The 23,136-nt window shown below is 37.5% G+C and overlaps 1 protein-coding gene and 1 non-coding gene across 3 annotated transcripts in view; both read right to left on the bottom strand.

Moving 5' to 3' along the window:
• LOC112748210 (serine carboxypeptidase-like 19) overlaps positions 1–23,136 on the bottom strand; it is a 36,530-nt gene that overhangs the window by 2,755 nt on the left and 10,639 nt on the right. The window lies entirely within an intron of this gene.
• LOC112763798 (small nucleolar RNA R71) lies at positions 4,658–4,765 on the bottom strand. The gene has a single exon (XR_003182939.1). It is a non-coding gene; the product is annotated as a small nucleolar RNA R71 (small nucleolar RNA).

Here is a 23,136-nt window from a genome sequence, read left to right as displayed (position 1 = left end):
TTAAGAGTTAGAATAGTTACACAAATCGTTGTGTTTATGCAAAATCAAAGAAACTGAGAAAGTGTTTCTTTAGCACAGTTAATGAACTCAGAATGGATCTCAGATTCAGTTTACAGCTTGAATGACTCTTGATCTATTACTTTAATGTATGTAATGTTCAGATACGGTGTCGGAGCGCATCTTGAAGGAGCTCAAAAATTTGCAAAAGGACCCTCCTACGTTGTCTAGATTGGGTTAGCTTCCTCAACCACATCTATCTTTTTTATCCTTTGGGTTATTTTGAAAATTATTTTTTTGCTTTCACACTGTGGAAAAATTAAAAAAATTTTCAATTTTTCAATCAGAGATAAGCAATCTTTGATGGCCTTTCATTGTTTCATTGATTCTCAGAAACTTGGTGCTTACTGTTTCATTTTTACTATTTTCATCTCTTTAATCACATTATACATGCTTTCAGGAAGAACTATCAGTAAAATGATTGGAAGTTTTGGAGTCCCCACAAGCTATCTATCTAAAGGCTAAGCTTGAAGAAGCTATCTTGGGACACAACCTGTTTGAAGAAGCCTTTATAATCGACATGTGGCGCAGTGAAAGGATAAGGGCATCAAAGTAAATAACAATTGTTTAGATGTCAAATTTAAACTTTGTTGTGCACATATAAATTGAATGACAAAACCCTAATATGAATATTTGTTAGCGGCCACTGTATTTCAAAATTCAAAATCACTCCTCCCTCATCAGATCTCTTTCCATCCCTCTCTCCATCTGCCAGTACCGAAGCTATGCACTATCACTGGAGCAAACGCAGAAACTTTACTCGTGATGCAAACAGAGGAACTGTCGGTAGAGAATTTTCATCTGTTTGCGAAAACAAAAGTTCCATCCGTTCGCATAGTTACTCATCATGGATGGTTGTCGTTGGCAGTGTTGCAGGGTGATGAGCGGATAATTTGTACGCTTTTTGGCATTGTTTTTAGTATGTTTTTAGTATGATCTAGTTAGTTTTTAGTATATTTTTATTAGTTTTTAGTTAAAATTCACTTTTCTGGACTTTACTATGAGTTTTTGTGTTTTTCTGTGATTTCAGGTATTTTCTGGCTGAAATTGAGGGACTTGAGCAAAAATCTGATTCAGAGACTAAAAAGAACTGTAGATGCTGTTGGATTCTAACCTTCCTGCACTCGAAGTAGATTTTATGGAGCTACAGAAGCCCAATTGGCGCGCTCTCAATGGCGTTGGAAAGTAGACATCCTGGGCTTTCCAGCAATATATGATAGTCCATACTTTGCCCAGGATTTGATGGCCCAAACCGGCGTTCAAAGTTACCTTCAGAATTCCCAGCGTTAAACGCCGGAACTGGCACAAGGATGGGAGTTAAACGCCCAAACTGGCACAAAAGCTGGCGTTTAACTCCAAGAAGAGTCTCTACACGAAAATGCTTCAATGCTCAGCCCAAGCACACACCAAGTGGGCCCGGAAGTGGATTTTTATGTGATTTACTCATCTTTGTAAACCCTAGGCTACTAGTTCTCTATAAGTATGACCTTTTACTATTGTATTTTCATCTTCAGATCTTTGGAATCTTTTGATCTTTAGATCTTTGGATCATTGGGAGGCTGGCCTCACGGCCATGCCTAGACCTTGTTCTTATGTATTTTCAACGGTGGAGTTTCTACACACCATAGATTAAGGTGTGGAGCTCTGCTGTACCTCTTGTATTAATGCAATTATTATTGTTCTTCTATTCAATTCCGCTTGTTCTTGTTCCAAGATATCACTTGTTCTTCAACTTGATGAATGTGATGATCCGTGACACTCATCATCATTCTCACCTATGAACGTGTGCCTGACAACCACCTCCGTTCTACCTTAGATTGGGTGGATATCTCTTGGATTCTTTAATCGGAATCTTCGTGGTATAAGCTAGAATTGATGGCGGCATTCAAGAGATTCCGGAAGGTCTAAACCTTGTCTGTGGTATTCTGAGTAGGATTCAATGATTGAATGACTGTGACGAGCTTCAAACTCCTGAGGGCTGGGCGTTAGTGACAGACGCAAAAGAATCACTAGATTCTATTCCGACCTGATTGAGAACCGACAGATGGATAGCCGTGCCGTGACAGGGTGCGTTGAACATTTCCACTGAGAGGATGGGAGGTAGCCACTGACAACGGTGAAACCCTTGCATACAGCTTGCCATGGAAAGGAGTAAGAAGGATTGGATGAAGACAGTAGGAAAGCAGAGAGACGGAAGGGACCAAGCATCTTCATACGCTTATCTGAAATTCCTACCAATGAATTACATAAGTATCTCTATCTTTATCTTTATGTTTTATTCGTATATCACCCATACCCATTTGAGTTTGCCTGACTAAGATTTACAAGGTGACCATAGCTTGCTTCATACCAACAATCTCTGTGGGATCGACCCTTACTCGCGTAAGGTTTATTACTTGGACGACCCAGTACACTTGCTAGTTAGTTGTGCGAAGTTGTGATAAAAAGTTGAGATTGCAATTGAGCGTACCATGTTGATAGCGCCATTGATGATCACAATTTCGTGCACCAAGTTTTTGGCGCCGTTGCCGGGGATTGTTTCGAGTATGGACAACTGACGGTTCATCTTGTTACTTAGATTAGGTATTTTTCTTCAGAGTTCTTAAAAATGAATTCTAGTGTTTCAAGGTGATGTTCTTATCATCACCAAAGCTGATTGATCTTCATCAATTTAGCTCTTGAATGCAATGTTCTGCTGAAGCTTGGCTAGCCATGTCTAATTTCTTTAGACTGAAGCTTTAGACTAACATTGCATGATTCCTGGAATTCTCATTAAGAATTTTGATACCTTTATTTTCTTTTCCACTTAATTTTCAAAAAAGCACAAAAAAATTACAAAATCATAAAAACCAAAAATATTTTATGCTTCTGTTTGAGTCTAGAGTCTCATGTTAAGTTTGGTGTCAATTGCATGTTTCTGTTCTTTTTGCATTCATGCATGTATCTTCATTAATCTTCAAGTAATTCTTGATGATTTTCTTGCTCTGATCTTTGAATTCTCTTGACTTGAGTGTTTATGTGTCTCATATGCATTCTCATTTTGTTAGTAGTATACAAACTGCTAAGTTTGGTGTCTTGCATGCATTGTTATCTGATTTTGATTGCATTTTGATTATTCCTCATTATCAAAAATCCAAAAATATTTTTAATTTGTGTCTTTTCAAGTCAATAATACAGAGGATTGAAGATTCAGAACATGCTGCAGAGGAACTACACAGAAAAAGCTGGGCGTTCAAAACGCCCAGTAAGGAAGGCAAACTAGCGTTTAAACACCAGCCAGGGTGCCTGGCTGGGCGTTTAACGCCCAAAAGGGTAGTAGTTTGGGCGTTAAACGCCAGAATGTACACCATTCTGGGCGTTTAACGCCAGGATGGCACAGGAGGGAAGATTCTGTTTTTAATTCAAAATTTTTTTCAAGTTTTCAAAATTTTTCAAAATCAAATCTTTTTCAAATCAAATCTTTTCAATCAAATCTTTTTCAAAATCAATTTCTTTCTATTTTTAAGGATACTTGCTATCAATTAATGATTTGATTCAACATTTCAAGTATGTTGCCTTTTCTGTTGAGAAAGGTTTAATGTTTGAATCATATCTTTTCTTGTTAGCCAAGTTATTAATTTTTAAAATCAAATCTTTTTAAAAATGTTTTTCAAATCATATTTTCTCAATCACATCTTTTTAAAACCAATCAAATCTTCTTAACCACATCTTTTTCAAAATAGTTTTCAATCAAATCTTTTTAATTTCTAATTTCAAAATCTTTTTCAAAAATCACTTTACTTCCTTCTCCATCTTTGTTTTCGAAAATCAATTAGTGTTTTTCAAAATGTTTTTAAAATATTTTACTTTAATTTTCGAAAATTTCTTCCCCTCTTCTCACATCCTTCTATTTATGGACTAACACTATTCCTTAATGCACAATTCGAACTCCGTCTTTCTTGATAAGTTCGAATTTTCTACTTCTGCCTTCCATTTTTCTTTTCCTCTGACACCTCAAGGAATCTCTATACTGTGACATAGAGGATTCCACGTATTTCTTTGTTTTCTTCTCTTTCATATGAGCAGGAGCAAAGACAAAAGCATTCTTGTTGAGGCTGATCCTAAACCTGAAAGGACCTTGAAGCGAAAGCTAAGAGAAGCTAAGGCACAATTCTCTGTAGAGGACCTAACAGAAATCTTCAAAGAAGAAGAACACATGGCAGCCGAAAACAACAACAATGCCAACAATGCAAGGAAGGTGCTGGGTGACTTTACTGCACCTACTCCCGACTTCTATGGGAGAAGCATCTCTATCCCTGCCATTGGAGCAAACAACTTTGAGCTTAAGCCTCAATTAGTTTCTCTAATGCAACAGAATTGCAAGTTCCATGGACTTCCATTGGAAGATCCTCATCAGTTTTTAGCTGAATTCTTGCAAATCTGTGACACTGTCAAGACTAATGGGGTTGACCCTGAGGTCTACAGACTTATGCTATTCCCTTTTGCTATAAGAGACAGAGCTAGAATATGGTTGGACTCACAACCTAAAGAAAGCCTGAACTCTTGGGAAAAGCTAGTCAATGCCTTCTTGGCAAAGTTCTTTCCACCTCAAAAATTGAGTAAGCTTAGAGTGGAAGTCCAAACCTTCAGACAGAAGGAAGGAGAATCCCTCTATGAAGCTTGGGAAAGATACAAACAATTGATCAGAAAGTGTCCCTCTGATATGCTTTCTGAATGGAGCATCATAGGTATTTTCTATGATGGTCTGTCTGAACTGTCCAAGATGTCTTTGGATAGCTCTGCTGGAGGATCTCTTCATCTGAAGAAGACGCCTACAGAAGCTCAAGAGCTGATTGAAATGGTTGCAAATAACCAATTCATGTACACTTCTGAAAGGAATCCTGTGAACAATGGGAGTAATCAGAAGAAAGGAGTTCTTGAGATGGATACTCTGAATGCCATATTGGCTCAGAACAAAATATTTACTCAGCAAGTCAATATGATTTCTCAAAGTCTGTTTGGAATGCAAAATACACCAGGCAGTACTAAGGAAGCTTCGTCTGAAGAAGAAGCTTATGATCCTGAGAACCCTTCAATGGAAGAGGTGAACTACATGGGAGAACCCTATGGAAACACCTATAATCCTTCATGGAGAAATCATCCAAATCTCTCATGGAAAGATCAACAGAGACCTCAACAAGGTTTCAACAACAATAATGGTGGAAGAAATAGGTTTAGCAATAGCAAGCCTTTTCCATCATCCTCTCAGCAACAGACAGAGAGTTCTAAGCAGAACCACTCTGACTTAGCAACCATGGTCTCTGATCTAATCAAAACCACTCAAAGTTTCATGACTGAAACAAGGTCCTCCATTAGAAACTTGGAGGGACAAGTGGGTCAGCTGAGCAAGAAAATTACTGAACTCCCTCCTAGTACTCTTCCAAGCAATACAGAAGAAAATCCAAAAGGAGAGTGCAAAGCCATCAACATGGCCGAATTTGGAGAGGAGGAAGAGGCAGTGAACGCCACTGAGGAAGACCTCAACGGACGTCCACTGGCCTCTAATGAGTTCCCCAATGAGGAACCATGGGAATCTGAGGCTCAAAATGAGACCATAGAGATTCCATTGGACTTACTTCTGCTATTCATGAGCTCTGATGAGTATTCTTCCTCTGAAGAGGATGAGTATGTCACTGAAGAGCAAGTTGCTAAATACCTTGGAGCAATCATGAAGCTAAATGACAAGTTATTTGGAAATGAGACTTGGGAGGATGAACCCCCTTTGCTCACCAAAGAACTGGATGACTTGTCTAGGCAGAGATTACCTCAAAAGAGACAGGATCCTGGGAAGTTTTCAATACCTTGTGCCATAGGCAGCATGACCTTCAAGAAGGCCTTGTGTGACCTAGGGTCAAGTGTAAACCTCATGCCTCTCTCTGTAATGGAGAAGCTAGGGATCTTTGAGGTGCAAGCTGCAAAAATCTCACTAGAGATGGCAGACAATTCAAGAAAACAAGCTTATGGACTTGTAGAGGATGTTCTGGTAAAAGTTGAAGACCATTACATCCCTGCTGATTTCATAGTCCTAGAGACTGGGAAGTGCATGGATGAATCCATCATCCTTGGCAGACCCTTCCTAGCCACAGCAAAGGCTAGGATTGATGTTGATAGAGGAGAATTGATCATTCAAGTGAATGAAGAATCCTTGGTGTTTAAGGCTCAAGGATATCCCTCTGTCACCATGGAGAGGAAGCATGAAGAGCTTCTCTCAAAACAGAGTCAAACAGAGCCCCCACAGTCAAACTCTAAGTTTGGTGTTGGGAGGCCACAACCAAATTCTAAGTTTGGTGTTGAACCCCCACATTCAAACTCTAAGTTTGGTGTTGGGAGGTTCCAACATTGCCCTGAATATCTGTGAGGCTCCATGAGAGCCCACTGTCAAGCTACTGACACTAAAGAAGCGCTTGTTGGGAGGCAACCCAATGTTATATTTTATCTATTTTCCTTTGTTATTTTATGTTTTCTGTAGGTTGATGATCATGAGAAGTCACAAAATCAATTGAAAAAGCAAAAAACAGAATGAAAAACAGAAAGAAAAACAGCACACACTGGAGGAAGATCCTGCTGGCGTTTAAACGCCAGTAAGGCTAGCAGATGGGCGTTTAACGCCAGAAAGGGGCACCAGACTGGCGTTAAATGCCAGTAAAGGGCAAGAACTTGGCGTTAAACGCAAGAAAGGGGCACCAGTTCGGCGTTTAACGCCAGAATTGGCACAAAGAGCAATTTTGCTCGCCACTTGGTGCAGGGATGACTTTTTCCTTGACACCTCAGGATCTGTGGACCCCACAGGATCCCTACCTACCCCACCACTCTCTCTCTCTTCTTCACCCATTCACCAATCACCTCAACACCTCTTCCCCAAAAACCCTTCACCTATCAAATCCTATCTTTCTCTTCACCACTCACATCCATCCTTCATAAAACCCCACCTACCCCACCATTCAAATTCAAACCAATTTCTCACTCAAACCCACCCTCCCATAACCGAACCATAACCCTCCCCCCACCCCTATATAAACCCATCTTCACTCCTTCATTTTCACACAACCTAAACACCACTTCTCTCCCTTTGGCCGAACCACAAAGCCATCTCCATCTCCTTCATTTCTTCTTCTTCTACTCTCTTCTTTCTTCTTTTGCTCGAGGACGAGCAAACCTTTTAAGTTTGGTGTGGTTAAAGCATTGCTTTTTGTTTTTCCATAACCATTTATGGCATCCAAGGCCGGAGAAACCTCTAGAAAGAGGAAAGGGAAGGCAAAAGCTTTCACCTCCGAGTCATGGGAGATGGAGAGATTCATCTCAAGGGTGCATCAAGACCACTTCTATGAAGTTGTGGCCTTGAAGAAGGTGATCCCCGAGGTCCCTTTCAAACTCAAAAAGAGTGAATATCCGGAGATCCGACATGAGATCCGAAGAAGAGGTTGGGAAGTTCTTACCAACCCCATTCAACAAGTCGGAATCTTAATGGTTCAAGAGTTCTATGCCAATGTATGGATCACCAAGAACCATGATCAAAGTGTGAACCCGGACCCAAAGAATTGGCTTACTATGGTTCGGGGGAAATACTTGGATTTTAGTCTGGAAAATGTAAGGTTAGCATTCAACTTGCCCATGATGCAAGGAGATGAACATCCTTACACTAGAAGGGTCAACTTTGATCAAAGGTTGGACCAAGTCCTCATAGACATTTGTGAAGAGGGCGCCCAATGGAAGAGAGATTCAAGAGGAAAGCCAGATCAATTGAGAAGACATGACCTCAAGCCCGTGGCTAGGGGATGGTTGGAGTTTATCCAACGCTCAATCATTCCCACTAGCAACCGATCCGAAGTTACTATAGACCGAGCTATCATGATCCATAGCATCATGATTGGAGAAGAAATAGAAGTTCATGAGGTGATATCCCAAGAACTCTATAAGGTAGCGGACAAGTCCTCTACCTTGGCAAGGTTATCCTTTCCTCATCTCATTTGTCACCTCTGTTATTCAGTTGGAGTTGACATAGAGGGAGACATCCCCATTGATGAGGACAAGCCCATCACTAAGAAGAGGATGGAGCAAACAAGAGATCCCTCTCATCATCAAATCCCTGAGATGCCTCAAGGGATGCACTTTCCTCCACAAAACTATTGGGAGCAACTAAACACCTCCCTAGGAGAGTTGAGTTCCAACATGGGACAACTAAGGGTGGAGCACCAAGAACACTCCATCCTCCTCCATGAAATTAGAGAAGATCAAAGAATCATGAGAGAGGAGCAACAAAGACAAGGAAGAGACATTGAGGAGTTCAAGCACTCCATAGGATCTTCAAGAGGAAGAACAAGCCGCCATCACTAAGGTGGACCCGTTCTTTAATTTCCTTGTTCTTTATTTTCCTGTTTTTCGAATTTAGTGCTTATGTTTATCTATATTTGTGTCTTGTGATCATTAGTGTCTATGCCTTAAAGTTATGAATGTCCTATGAATCCATCACCTTTCTTGAATAAAAAATGTTCTTAATTGAAAAAGAGAAGAATTGCATGAATTTTAAATTTTATAACAGTTTAATTATTTTGATGTGGTGGCAATATTTTTGTTTTCTGAATGTATGCTTAAACAGTGCATATGTCTTTTGAATTTGTGGTTCATGAATGTTGGCTCTTGAAAGAATGATGAAAAAGGAGACATGTTACTGAGGATCTGAAAAATCATAAAAATGATTCTTGAAGCAAGAAAAAGCAGTGAATACAAAAAAAAAAGAGGGAAAAAAAGAAAGAAATAAAATTGTGATCCAAGGCAAAAAGAGTATGCTTAAGAACCCTGGACACCTCTAATTGGGGACTCTAGCAAAGCTGAGTCACAATCTGGAAAGGTTCACCCAATTATGTGTCAGTGGCATGTATGTATCCGGTGGTAATACTGGAAGACAGAGTGCTTTGGGCCACGGCCAAGACTCATAAAGTAGCTGTGTTCAAGAATCATCATAGTTAACTAGGAGAATCAATGACACTATCTGTATTCTGAGTTCCTAAAGAAGCCAATCATTCTGAATTCCAAAGGATAGAGTGAGATGCCAAAACTGTTCAGAGGCAAAAAGCTAAAAGCCCCGCTCATCTAATTAATACTGATCTTCATAGATGTTTTTGGAATTCATTGCATATTCTCTTCTCTTTATCTTATTTGATTTTCAGTTGCTTGAGGACAAGCAACAATTTAAGTTTGGTGTTGTGATGAGCGGATAATTTGTACGCTTTTTGGCATTGTTTTTAGTATGTTTTTAGTATGATCTAGTTAGTTTTTAGTATATTTTTATTAGTTTTTAGTTAAAATTCACTTTTCTGGACTTTACTATGAGTTTGTGTGTTTTTCTGTGATTTCAGGTATTTTCTGGCTGAAATTGAGGGACTTGAGCAAAAATCTGATTCAGAGACTAAAAAGGACTGTAGATGCTGTTGGATTCTGACCTCCCTGCACTCGAAGTGGATTTTCTGGAGCTACAGAAGCCCAATTGGCGCGCTCTCAACGGCGTTGGAAAGTAGACATTCTGGGCTTTCCAGCAATATATGATAGTCCATACTTTGCCCAATATTTGATGGTCCAAACCGGCGTTCAAAGTCACCTTCAGAATTCCCAGCGTTAAACGCCGGAACTGGCACAAGGATGGGAGTTAAACGCCCAAACTGGCATAAAATCTGGCGTTTAACTCCAAGAAGAGTCTCTACACGAAAATGCTTCAATGCTCAGCCCAAGCACACACCAAGTGGGCCCGGAAGTGGATTTTTATGTCATTTACTCATCTTTGTAAACCCTAGGCTACTAGTTCTCTATAAGTATGACCTTTTACTATTGTATTTTCATCTTCAGATCTTTGGAATCTTTTGATCTTTAGATCTTTTGATCATTGGGAGGCTGGCCTCACGGCCATGCCTAGACCTTGTTCTTATGTATTTTCAACGGTGGAGTTTCTACACACCATAGATTAAGGTGTGGAGCTCTGCTGTACCTCGAGTATTAATGCAATTACTATTGTTCTTCTATTCAATTCCGCTTGTTCTTGTTCCAAGATATCACTTGTTCTTCAACTTGATGAATGTGATGATCCGTGACACTCATCATCATTCTCACCTATGAACGTGTGCCTGACAACCACCTCCGTTCTACCTTAAATTGGGTGGATATCTCTTGGATTCTTTAATCGGAATCTTCGTGGTATAAGCTAGAATTGATGGCGGCATTCAAGAGAATCCGGAAGGTCTAAACCTTGTCTGTGGTATTCTGAGTAGGATTCAATGATTGAATGACTGTGACGAGCTTCAAACTCCTGAGGGCTGGGCGTTAGTGACAGACGCAAAAGAATCACTAGATTCTATTCCGACCTGATTGAGAACCGACAGATGGATAGCCGTGCCGTGACAGGGTGCGTTGAACATTTCCACTGAGAGGATGGGAGGTAGCCACTGACAACGGTGAAACCCTTGCATACAGCTTGCCATGGAAAGGAGTAAGAAGGATTGGATGAAGACAGTAGGAAAGCAGAGAGACGGAAGGGACCAAGCATCTTCATACGCTTATCTGAAATTCCTACCAATGAATTACATAAGTATCTCTATCTTTATCTTTATGTTTTATTCGTATATCACCCATACCCATTTGAGTTTGCCTGACTAAGATTTACAAGGTGACCATAGCTTGCTTCATACCAACAATCTCTGTGGGATCGACCCTTACTCGCGTAAGGTTTATTACTTGGACGACCCAGTACACTTGCTAGTTAGTTGTGCGAAGTTGTGATAAAAAGTTGAGATTGCAATTGAGCGTACCATGTTGATAGCGCCATTGATGATCACAATTTCGTGCACCACAGGGGTAATTTATTTTTTAAGAGTTAGAATAGTTACACAAATCATTGTGTTTATGCAAAATCAAAGAAACTGAGAAAGTGTTTCTTTAGCACAGTTAATGAACTCAGAATGGATCTCATATTCAGTTTTATAGCTTGAATGACTCTTGATCTATTACTTTAATGTATGTAATGTTCCGATATGGCATCGGAGCGCATAGAAGGAGCTAAAAAATTTGCAGAAGGACCCTCCTATGATGTCTAGAATAGGTTAGCTTCCTCAACCACATCCATCTTTTTTATCCTTTGGGTTATTTTGAAAATTATCTTTTTGCTTTCACACTACGGAAAAATTAAAAAAATTTTCAATTTTTAATCTGAGACAAGCAATCTTTTGATGGCCCTTTCATTATTTCATTGATTCTCAGAAACTTGGTGCCTACTGTTTCATTTTTACTATTTTCATCTCTTTAATCACATTATACATGCTTTCAGGAAGAACTATCAGTAAAGTGATAGGAAGTTTTGGAGTCCCCACAAGCTATCCATATAAAGGCTAAGCTTGAAGAAGCGATCTTGGGACACAACCTGTTTGAAGAAGCCTTTATAATCGACAAGTGGCACAGTGAAAAGATAAGGGTATCAAAGTAAATAACAGTTGTTTAGATGTCAAATTTAAACTGTGTTCTGTTCATATAAATTGAATGAAAAAACCCTGATCTGAACATTTGTTAACGTCCACTGTATTTCAAAATTCAAAAGCACTCCTCCCTAATCATATCTCTCTCCATCCGTCTCTCCATCTGCCAATACCGAAGCTCAGCACTATCACCAGATCAAACACCAAAACTTTGCTCGCGATACAAACAAAGGAACCGTCGGTAGAGACTTTTCATCTGTTCGTGAAAATCGAAGCTCTATCCGTTCGCACATTTACATATCATGGATGGCTGTCAATGGCGGTGTTGCAGAGGTAATTTATTTTTTAAGAGTTAGAATAGTTACACAAGTCGTTGGGTTCATGCAAAATCAATAAAACTGAGAAAGTGTTTCTTTAGCACAGTTAATGAACTCGGAATGGATCTCAGATTCAGTTTTAGATCTTGAATGACTCTTGATCTATTACTTTAATGTATGTAACGTTCAGATACGGTGTCGGAGCGCATCTTAAAGGAGCTCAAAAATTTGCAGAAGGACCCTCCTATGTTGTCTAGAATGGGTTAGCTTCCTCAACCACATCCATCTTTTTTATCCTTTGGGTTATTTTGAAAATTATTTTTTTGCTTTCACAATGTAGAAAAATTAAAAAAAATTTCAATTTTCTAATCTGAGATAAGCAATATTTGATGGCCCTTTCATTGTTTCATTGATTCTCAGAAAAGTTGGTGCAACTTTTTCATTTTTACAATTTTCATCTCTTTAATCACATTATACATGCTTTCAGGAAGAACTATAAGTAAAGTGATTAGAAGTTTTGGAGTCCCCACATGCTATCTATCTAAAGGCTAAGCTTGACGAAGCTATCTTGGGACATAACCTGTTTGAAGAAGCCTTTATAATCGACATGTGACGCAGTGAAAGGATAAGGGCATCAAAGTAAATAACAGTTGTTTAGATGTCAAATTTAAACTGTGTTATATTCATATAAATTGAATGACAAAACCCTAAGCTAAATATTTGTTAGCAACCACTGTATTTCAAAATTAAAAAATACTCCTCCCTCATCAGATCTCTCTCCATCTGTCTCTCCATCTGCCAGAACCGAAGCTCTGTACTATCACCGAAGCAAACACAGAAACTTTGCTTGCGATGCAAATAGAGAAACCATTCCTAGACACTTTTCATCTGTTTGCAAAAATCGAAGCTCCATCCGTTCGCACACTTACTCATCATGGGTGGCTGTCGTTAGCAGTGTTGCGGAGGTAATTTATTTTTTAAGAGTCAGAATAGTTATACAAATCGTTGTGTTTATGCAAAATCAATGAAACTGAGAAAGTGTTGCTTTAGCATAGTTAATGAACTAAGAATGGATCTCAGATTCAGTTTTAGAGCTTGAATGATTCTTGATCTATTACTTTAATATATTTAATGTTCAGACACGGCGTCGGAGCGCATCTTGAAGGAGCTCAAAGATTTGCAGAAGGACGCTCCTACGTTGTGTAGAATGGGTTAGCTTCCTCAACCACATTCATCCTTTTTATCCTTTGGGATATTTTGAAAATTATTATTTAGCTTTAACAATATCGAAAAATTTAAAAAATTTTCATTTTTCTAATCTGAGATAGGCAATTTTTGATTGCCTTATAATTATTTTATTGTTTCTCAGAGAAATTGGTGCTTACTTTTTCATTTTTATTGTTTTCATCTCTTTAATCAAATTATACAAGCTTTCAAGAAGAACTATCAGTAAAGTGATTAGAATTTTTGGAGTCCCCACATGCTATCTATCTAAAGAATAAGCTTGAAGAAGCTATCTTGGGACACAACCTGTTTGAAGAAGGCTTTATAATCAACATGTGGCACAGTGAAAGAATAAGGGCATCAAAGTAAATAACAGGTTTTTAGATGCCAAATTTAAATTGTGTTGTGTCCATACAAATTGAATGACAATACCCTAATCTGAATATTTGTTAGCGGCCACTGTATTTCAAAATTCAAAAACACACCTCCCTCTCCAAATCTCTCTCCATCCGTCTCCCCGTCTGCCAGTACCGAAGCTCTGCACTATTACCGGAGAAAACACAGAAACTTTGCTCGCGACGTGAACAGGGAAACCGTCGGTAGAGACTTTTCATTTGTTCGCAAAAACCGAAGCTCCATCCATTCACACAGTTATTCATCATGGATGACGGTCGTTGGCGGTGTTGCAGAGGTAATTTATTTTTTAAAAGTTAGAATACTTACCAAATTGTTGTGTTTATGCAAAATCAATGAAACTGAGAAAGTGTTTCTTTAGCACAATTAATGAACTCAAAATGGTTCTCATATTCAGTTTTAGAGCTTGAATGATTCTTCATCTGTTACTTTACTGTAAGTAATGTTCAGATACGGCGTCGGAGCGCATCTTGAAGGAGCTCAAAGATTTGCAGAAGGTCCCTCCTACGTTGTGTAGAATGGGTTAGCTTCCTTAACCACATCCATCTGTTTTATCCTTTGGGTTATTTCGAAAATTATTATTTAGCTTTAACACTGAGGGAAAATTTAAAAATTTTTCATTTTTTTAATCTGAGACAAGCTATCTTTGATGCCCCTTTCATTGTTTCATTGATTCTCAGAGAAGTTGGTGCTTACTTTTTCATTTTTTACTGTATTCATCTCTTTAATCACATTATACATGCTTTCAAGAAGAACTATTAGTAAAGTGATTGAAATTTCTGGAGGCCCCACATACTATCTATCTAAGGGCTAAGCTTGAAAAAGCTATCTTGGGATACAACCCTTTTTGAAGAAGGCTTTATAATTGACATGTGGTGCAGTGAAAGGATAACGGCATCAAAGTAAATAACAGGTTTTTAGATGCCAAATTTAAACTGTGTTGTGTACATATAAATTGAATGACAAAACCCTAATTTAAACATTTGTTAACGGCCACTGTATTTCAAACTTCAAAAACACACCTCCCTTCCCAGATCTCTCTCCATCCATCTCTCCATCTGCCAGTACCGAAGCTCTGCATTATCACCGAAGCAAACATAAAAACTTTGCTCGCGATGCAAACAGAGGAACCGTCGGTAGAGACTTTTCATCTGTTCGCGAAAACCAAAGCTCCATTGGTTCGCACAGTTATTCATCATGGATGGCTGTCGTTGGCGGTGTTGCGGAAGTAATTTATTGTTTAAAAATTAAAATAGTTACCAAATCGTTGTGTTTATGCAAAATCAATGAAACTGAGAAAGTGTTTCTTTAGCACAGTTAATGAACTCAGAATGGTTCTCATATTCAGTTTTAGAGCTTGAATTATTCTTCATCTGTTACTCTACTGTATGTAATGTTCAGATACGGCGTTGGAGCGCATCTCGAAGGAACTCAAAGATTTGCAGAAGGACCCTCCTACGTTGTGTAGAATGGGTTAGCTTCCTTAACCACATCCATCTGTTTTATCCTTTGGGTTATTTTTAAAATTATTATTTAGCTTTAACACTGAGGGAAAATTTAAAAAAATTTCATTTTTCTAATTTGAGACAAGCTATCTTTGATGGCCTTTTCATTGTTTCATTGATTCTCAAAGAAGTTGGTGCGTACTTTTTCAATTTTTACAATTTTCATCTCTTTAATCACATTATACATGCTTTCAGGAAGAACTATCAGTAAAGTGATAGGAAGTTTTGGAGTCCCCACAAGCTATCTATCTAAAGGCTAAGCCTGAAGAAACGATCTTGGGACACAACCTGTTTGAAGAAGTCTTTATAATCGACATGTGGCACAGTGAAAGGATAAGGGCATCAAAGTAAATAACAGTTGTTTAGATGTCAAATTTAAATTGTGTTGTGTTCATAAAAATTGAATGACAAAACCCTGATCCGAACATTTGCTAACATCCACTGTATTTCAAAATTCAAAAGCACTCCTCCCTCATTAGATCTCTCTCCTTCCGTCTCTCCATCTGCCAGTACCGAAGCTCAGCACTATCACCAGATCAAACACCAAAACTTTGCTTGCGATGCAAACAAAGGAACCGTTAGAAGAGACTTTTCATCTGTTCGTGAAAACCGAAGCTCTATCCGTTCGCACAGTTAAGTATTATGGATGGCTGTCGTTGGTAGTGTTGTAGAGGTAATTTATTTTTTAAGAGTTAGAATAGTTACACAAGTCGTTGGGTTTATGCAAAATCAATAAAACCGAGAAAGTGTTTCTTTAGCACAGTTAATGAACTCAGACTGGATCTCAGATTCAGTTTTAGATCTTGAATGACTCTTGATCTATTACTTTAATGTATGTAATGTTCAGATACGGCGTCGGAGCGCATCTTGAAGGAGCTCAAAGATTTGCAGAAGGACCCTCCTATGTTGTCTAGAATGGGTTAGCTTCCTCAACCACATCCATCTTTTTTATCCTTTGGGTTATTTTGAAATTTTTTTTTTTTGCTTTCAAAGTGTGGAAAAATTAAAAAATTTTCAATTTTCTAATCTGAGATAAGCAATCTTTGATGGCCCTTTCATTGTTTCATTGATTCTCAGAAAAGTTGGTACAACTTTTTTGTTTTTACAATTTTCATCTCTTTAATCACATTATACATGCTTTCAGGAAGAACTATAAATAAAGTGATTGGAAGTTTTGGAGTCCCCACATGTTATCTATCTAAAGGCTAAGCTTGAAGAAGCTATCTTGGGACACAACCTGTTTGAAGAAGCCTTTATAATCGACATGTGGCGCAGTGAAACGATAAGGGCATCAAAATAAATAACAGTTGTTTAGATGTCAAATTTAAACTGTGTTATGCTCATATAAATTGAATCACAAAACCCAAATCTGAAAATTTGTTAGCAGCCACTGTATTTCAAAATTTAAAAACACTCCTCCCTCATCAGATCTCTCTCCATTCGTCTCTCCATCCGTCTCTCCATCTGCCAGAACCGAAGCTCTGTACTATCACCAAAGCAAACACAGAAACTTTGCTTGCGATGCAAACAGAGGAACCGTCGGTAGAGACTTTTCATCTATTCGCGAAAATCAAAGCTCCATCCATTCACACAGTTACTCATCATGGGTGGCTGTCGTTTGCGGTGTTGCGGAGGTAATTTATTTTTTAAGAGTCATAATAGTCACACAAATCGTTGTGTTTATGCAAAATAAATGAAACTGAGAAAGTGTTTATTTAGCATAGTTAATGAACTCAGAATGGATCTCAGATTCAGTTTTAGAGCTTGAATGATTCTTGATCTATTACTTTAATATATGTAATGTTCAGATACGGCGTCGGAGCGCATCTTGAAGGACCTCAAAGATATGCAGAAGGACCCTCCTACGTTGTGTAGAATGGGTTAGCTTCCTCTACCACATCCATCCTTTTTATCCTTTGGGTTATTATGAAAATTATTATTTAGCTCTAACACAAAGGAAAATTTTAAAAAATTTTCATTTTTCTAATCTTAGATAAGCAATCTTTGAAGGCCTTTTCATTATTTTATAATTTCTTAGAGAAGTTGGTGCTTACTTTTTCATTTTTATTGTTTTCATCTCTTCAATCAAATTAAACAAGCTTTCAGGAAGAACTATCAATAAAGTGATTAGAATTTTTGGAGTCCCCACATGCTATCTATCTAAAGGCTAAGCTTGAAGAAGCTATCTTGGGACACAACCTGTTTGAAGAAGCCTTTATAATCGACATGTGGCACAGTGAAAGGATAAGGGCATAAAATTAAATAACAGTTGTTTAGATGTCAAATTTAAATTGTGTTGTGTTCATATAAATTGAATGACAAAACCCTGATCTGAACATTTGTTAACATCCACTGTATTTCAAAATTCAAAAGCACTCCTCCCTCATCAGATCTCTCTCCAACCGTCTCTCCATCTGCCAGTACCGAAGCTCAGCACTATCACCAGATCAAACACCAAAACTTTGCTCGCAATGCAAACAAAGGAACCATCGGAAGAAACTTTTCATTTGTTCGTGAAAACCGAAGCTCTATCCATTCGCACAGTTACGTATCATGGATGGCTGTCGTTGGCGGTGTTGCAGAGGTAATTTATTTTTTAAGAGTTAGAATAGTTACACAAGTCGTTGGGTTTATGCAAAATCGATAAAACTGAGAAAGTGTTTCTTTAGCACAGTTAATGAACTCAGAATGGATCTCAGATTCAATTTTAGATCTTGAATGACTCTTGATCGATTGCTTTAATGAATATAATGTTCAGATACAGTGTCGGAGCGCATCTTGAAGGAGTTCAAAGATTTGCAGAAGGACCCTCCTATGTTGTCTAGAATGGGTTAGCTTCCTCAACCACATCCATCTTTTTTATCCTTTGGATTATTTTGAAAATTAATTTTTTGCTTTCACAGTGTGAAAAAATTAAAAAAAAATTTCAATTTTCTAATCTGAGATAAGCAATCTTTGATGGCCATTTCATTGTTTCACTGATTCTCAGAAAAGTTGGTGCAATTTTTTCATTTTTACAATTTTCATCTCTTTAATCACATTATACATACTTTCAGGAAGAACTATAAGTAAAGTGATTGGATGTTTTGGAGTCCCCAAAAGCTATCTATCTAAACGCTAAGCTTGAAGAAGCTATCTTGGGATACAACCTGTTTGAAGAAGCCTTTATAATCGACATGTGGCGCAGTGAAAGGATAAGGGCATCAAAGTAAATAACAGTTGTTTAGACGTCAAATTTAAAATGTTTTATGCTCATATAAATTGAATGACAAAACCCTAATCTGAAAATTTGTTAGCAGCCACTGTATTTCAAAATTCAAAAACACTCCTCCCTTATCAGATCTCTCTCCATCCGTCTCTCCATCTGCCAGAACCGAAGCTCTGTACTATCACCAAAGCAAACACAGAAACTTTGCTTGCGATGCAAACAGAGGAACCGTCGGTAGAGACTTTTCATCTGTTCGCGAAAATCGAAACTCCATCCGTTTGCACAATTACTCATCATGGGTGGATGTCGTTAGCGGTGTTGCGGAGGTAATTTATTTTTTAAGAGTCAGAATAGTTACACAAATCGTTGTGTTTATGCAAAATCAATGAAACTGAGAAAGTGTTTCTTTAGCAAAGTTAATGAACTCAGAATGGATCTCAGATTCAGTTTTAGAGCTTGAATGATTCTTGATCTATTACTTTAATATATGTAATGTTCAGAGACGGTCATACGGCGTCGGAGCGCATCTTGAAGGACCTCAAAGATATGCAGAAGGAACCTCCTACGTTGTGTAGAATGGGTTAGCTTCCTCAACCACATCCATCCTTTTTATCCTTTGGGTTATTTTGAAAATTATTATTTAGCTCTAACACTATGGAGAAATTTAAAAAAATTTCATTTTTTTAATCTGAGATAAGTAATCTTTAATGCCCTTTCATTATTTTATTATTTCTCAAAGAAGTTGGTGCTTTCTTTTTCATTTTTATTGTTTTCATCTCTTTAATCAAATTATACAAGCTTTCAGGAAAAACTATCAGTAAAGTGATTAGAATTTTTGGAGTCCCCACATGCTATCTATCTAAAGGCTAAGCTTGAAGAAGCTATCTTGGAACACAACTTGTTTGAAGAAGCCTTTATAATCGACATGTGGCACAGTGAAAGGATAAGGGCATCAAAGTAAATTACAGTTGTTTGGATGCCAAATTTAAACTGTGTTGTGTACATATAAATTGTATGACAAAACCCTAATCTGATCATTTGTTAGCAGCCACTGTATTTAAAAATTCAAAAGCACTCCTCCCTCATCAGATCTCTCTCCATCCGTCTCTCTATCTGCCAGTATCGAAGCATTGCACTATAACCGGAGCAAACACAAGATACTTTACTCGCGATGCAAACAGAGGAACCGTTGGTAGAGACTTTTCATCTATTTGCAAAAACCAAACCTCCATCCGTTCACACGGTTACTTATCATAGATGGCTGTCGTTGACGGTATTGCAGACGTAATTTATTTTATAAGAGTTAGAATAGTTACCAAATCGTTATGTTTATGCAAAATTAATGAAACTGAATAAGTGTTTCTTTAGCACATTTAATGAACTCATAAAGGATCTCATATTCAGTTTTAGAGCTTGAATGATTCTTGATATATTACCTTAGTGTAAGCAATGTTCAGATACGGCGTCAGAGCGCATCTTGAAGGAGTTCAAAGATTTGCAAAAGGACCCTCCTACGTTGGGTAGAATGGGTTAGCTTCCTTAACCACATCCATCTGTTTTATCCTTTGGGTTATTTGAAAAATTATTATTTAGCTTTAACACTGAGGAAAAATTTAAAAAAATTTCATTTTTTTAATCTGAGACAAGCAATCTTTGATGGCCCTTTCATTGTTTCATTGATTCTTAGAGAAGTTGGTGCTTACTTTTTCATTTTTTACTGTTTTCATCTCTTTAATCACATTATACATGTTTTCAAAAAGAACTATCAGTAAAGTGATTGAAATTTTTGGAGGCCCCATATACTATCTATCTAAAGGCTAAGCTTAAAGAAGCTATCTTGGGACACAATCCTTTTTGAAGAAGCCTTTATAATCGACATGTGGCGCAGTGAAAGGATAAGGGCATAAAAGTAAATAACAGGTTTTTAGATGCCAAATTTAAACTGTGTTTTGTACATATAAATTGAATGATAAAACCCTAATCTGAATATTTGTTAGCGACAACTGTATTTCAAAATTCAAAAACACACCTCCCTCCCCAGATCTCTCTCCATCCGTCTCTCCATCTGCCAGTACCAAAGCTCTGCACTATCACCGGAGCAAACACAGAAACTTTGCTCGCGACACAAACAGAGGAACTGTCGGTAGAGACTTTTCATCTGTTTGCGAAAACCGAACCTCCATCCATTCACACGGTTCCTCATCATAGATGAAAGGATCTCATATTCAGTTTTTGAGCTTGAATGATTCTTGATCTATTACTTTAGTATATGTAATGTTCAGATATTTTGTCAGAGCGCATCTTGAAGGAGCTCAAAGATTTGCAAAAGGACCCTCCTATGTTGTGTAGAATGGGTTAGCTTCTTTAATCACATCCATCTATTTTATCCTTTGGGTTATTTTGAAAATTATTTTTTTGCTTTAACATTGAGGGAAAATTTTAAAAATTTTCATTTTTCTAATCTGAGATAAGCAATCTTTGATGGCCCTTTCATTGTTTCATTGATTCTCAGAGAAGTTGGTGCTTACTTTTTCATTTTTTACTGTTTTTATCTCTTTAATCACATTATACATGCTTTCAGGAAGAACTATCAGTAAAGTGATTGAAAATTTTGGAGGCCCCACATACTATCTATCTAAAGGCTAAGCTTAAAGAAGCTATCTTGGGACACAACCCTTTTTAAAGAAGCCTTTATAATCGACATGTGGCGCAATGAAAGGCTAAGGGAATCAAAGTAAATAACAGATTTTTAGATGCCAAATTTAAACTGTGTTGTGTACATATAAATTGAATGATAAAACCCTAATCTGAATATTTGTTAGCGACAACTGTATTTCAAAATTCAAAAACACACCTTCCTCCCCAGATCTCTCACCGTCTGTCTCTCCATCTGACAGTACCGAAGCTCTGCACTATCATCGGAGCAAACACAGAAACTTTTCTCGCAACACAAAAAAAGGAACCGTCGGTAGAGACTTTTCATCTGTTTGCGAAAATCAAAACTCCATCGATTCACACAGTTATTCATCATAGATGGTTGTCGTTGGCGGTGTTGCAGAGGTAATTTAGTTTTTAAAAGTTAGAATAGTTACCAAATTGTTGAGTTTTTGCAAAATGAATGAAATTGAGAAAGTATTTTTTTAGCACAATTAATGAACTTAGAATGAATCTCATATTCAGTTTTAGATCTTGAATGATTCTTCATCTGTTACTTTAGTGTATGTAATGTTCAGATACGGCGTCGGAGCGCATCTTGAAGGAGCTCAAAGATTTGCAGAAGGACCCTCATACGTTGTGTAGAATGGGTTAGCTTCCTTAACCACATCCATCTATTTCATCCTTTGGGTTATTTTGAAATTATTATTTAGCTTTAACATTGTGGGAAATTTTAAAAAAATTTCATTTTTCTAATCTGAGATAAGCTATCTTTGATGGCCCTTTCATTGTTTCATTGATTCTCAGAGAAGTTGGTGCTTACTTTTTCATCTTTTACTGTTTTCATCTCTTTAATCACATTTTATATGCTTTCAGGAAGAACTATCAGTAAAGTGATTGGAAGTTTTGGAGTCCCCACAAGCTATCTATCTAAAGGCTAAGCTTGAAGAAGCGATCTTGGGACACAACCTGTTTGAAGAAGCCTTTATAATCGACATATGGCGCAGTGAAAGGATAAGGCATCAAAGTAAGTAACAGTTGTTTAAATGTCAAATTTAAACTGTGTTGTGTACATATAAATTGAATAACAAAACCCTATTCCGAACATTTGTTATGGGCCACTGTATTTCAAAATTCAAAAGCACTCCTCCCTCATCAGATCTCTCTCCATTCGTCTTTGCATCTGCCAGTACCGAAGCTCTGCACTATCACCAGAGCAAACACAGAAACTTTGCTTACAATGCAAACAGAGGAATCGTCGGTAGAGACTTTTCATCTGTTTGCAAAAACCGAAGCTCCATCCGTTCACACAGTAACTCATCATGGATGGCTGTCGTTGGCGGTGTTGCAGAGGTAATTTAATTTTTAAGAGTTAGAATAGTTACCAAATCGTTGTGTTCATGCAAAATCAATAAAACTGAGAAAGTGTTTCTTTAGCATAGTTTATGAACTCAGAATGGATCTCATATTCAATTTTTTAGCTTGAATGGTTCTTGATCTATTACTTTCGTGTATGTAATATTCAGATACTGCGTCGGGGCGCATCTTGAAGGAGCTCAATGATTTGCAGAAGGACCCTCCTACGTTGTGTAAAATGGGTTAGCTTTCTCAACCATATCCATCTTTTTTAACCTTTGGGTTTTTTGAAAATTATTATTTAGCTTTAACACTGTGAAAAAATTTAAAAAATTTTCATTTTTCTAATCTGAGATAAGCAATCTTTGATGCACCTTTCATTGTTACATTGATTCTCAGAGAAGTTTGTGCTTATATTTTTATTTTTACTATTTTCATCTCTTTAATCACATTATACATGCTTTTCAGGAAGAATTATCAATAAAGTGATTGAAATTTTTGGAGTCCTCACATGCTATCTATCTAAAGGCTAAACTTAAAGAAGCTATCTTGGGACACAACCTGTTTGATGAAAAGATAGAAGAGCCAAAGAAGATCAATGAAGCAACTGAAGAGAATAATAACGAAGAAGTTAAAAGGAAGGTGCTGATAAAGAGGGTGTGAAACCAGTGAAAGAACAAGAGAAAAAATAGAATCAGAAAAAAAAAGTGTTGGAGTGGAGAAGGATGTGTATCTTTGTGGGATACTACTTCTGCTAAGCAAAGGAGATGAAAGCAGGGATATAGTTCTTCTCATGTTTCTAAAGGCTTGGGAGTTCAAGGTCAATGATAAAGAGGTCAATTTTCTTTTTTTTTTCCTTTATAAATAGTACTTCATAAATAACCTACTTTAAATTAGAATTTACT

Source organism: Arachis hypogaea, chromosome 2, assembly GCF_003086295.3.
Source record: "Arachis hypogaea cultivar Tifrunner chromosome 2, arahy.Tifrunner.gnm2.J5K5, whole genome shotgun sequence".
Lineage (NCBI taxonomy): Eukaryota > Viridiplantae > Streptophyta > Magnoliopsida > Fabales > Fabaceae > Arachis > Arachis hypogaea.
This window is presented reverse-complemented; position numbering and strand designations above follow the sequence as displayed.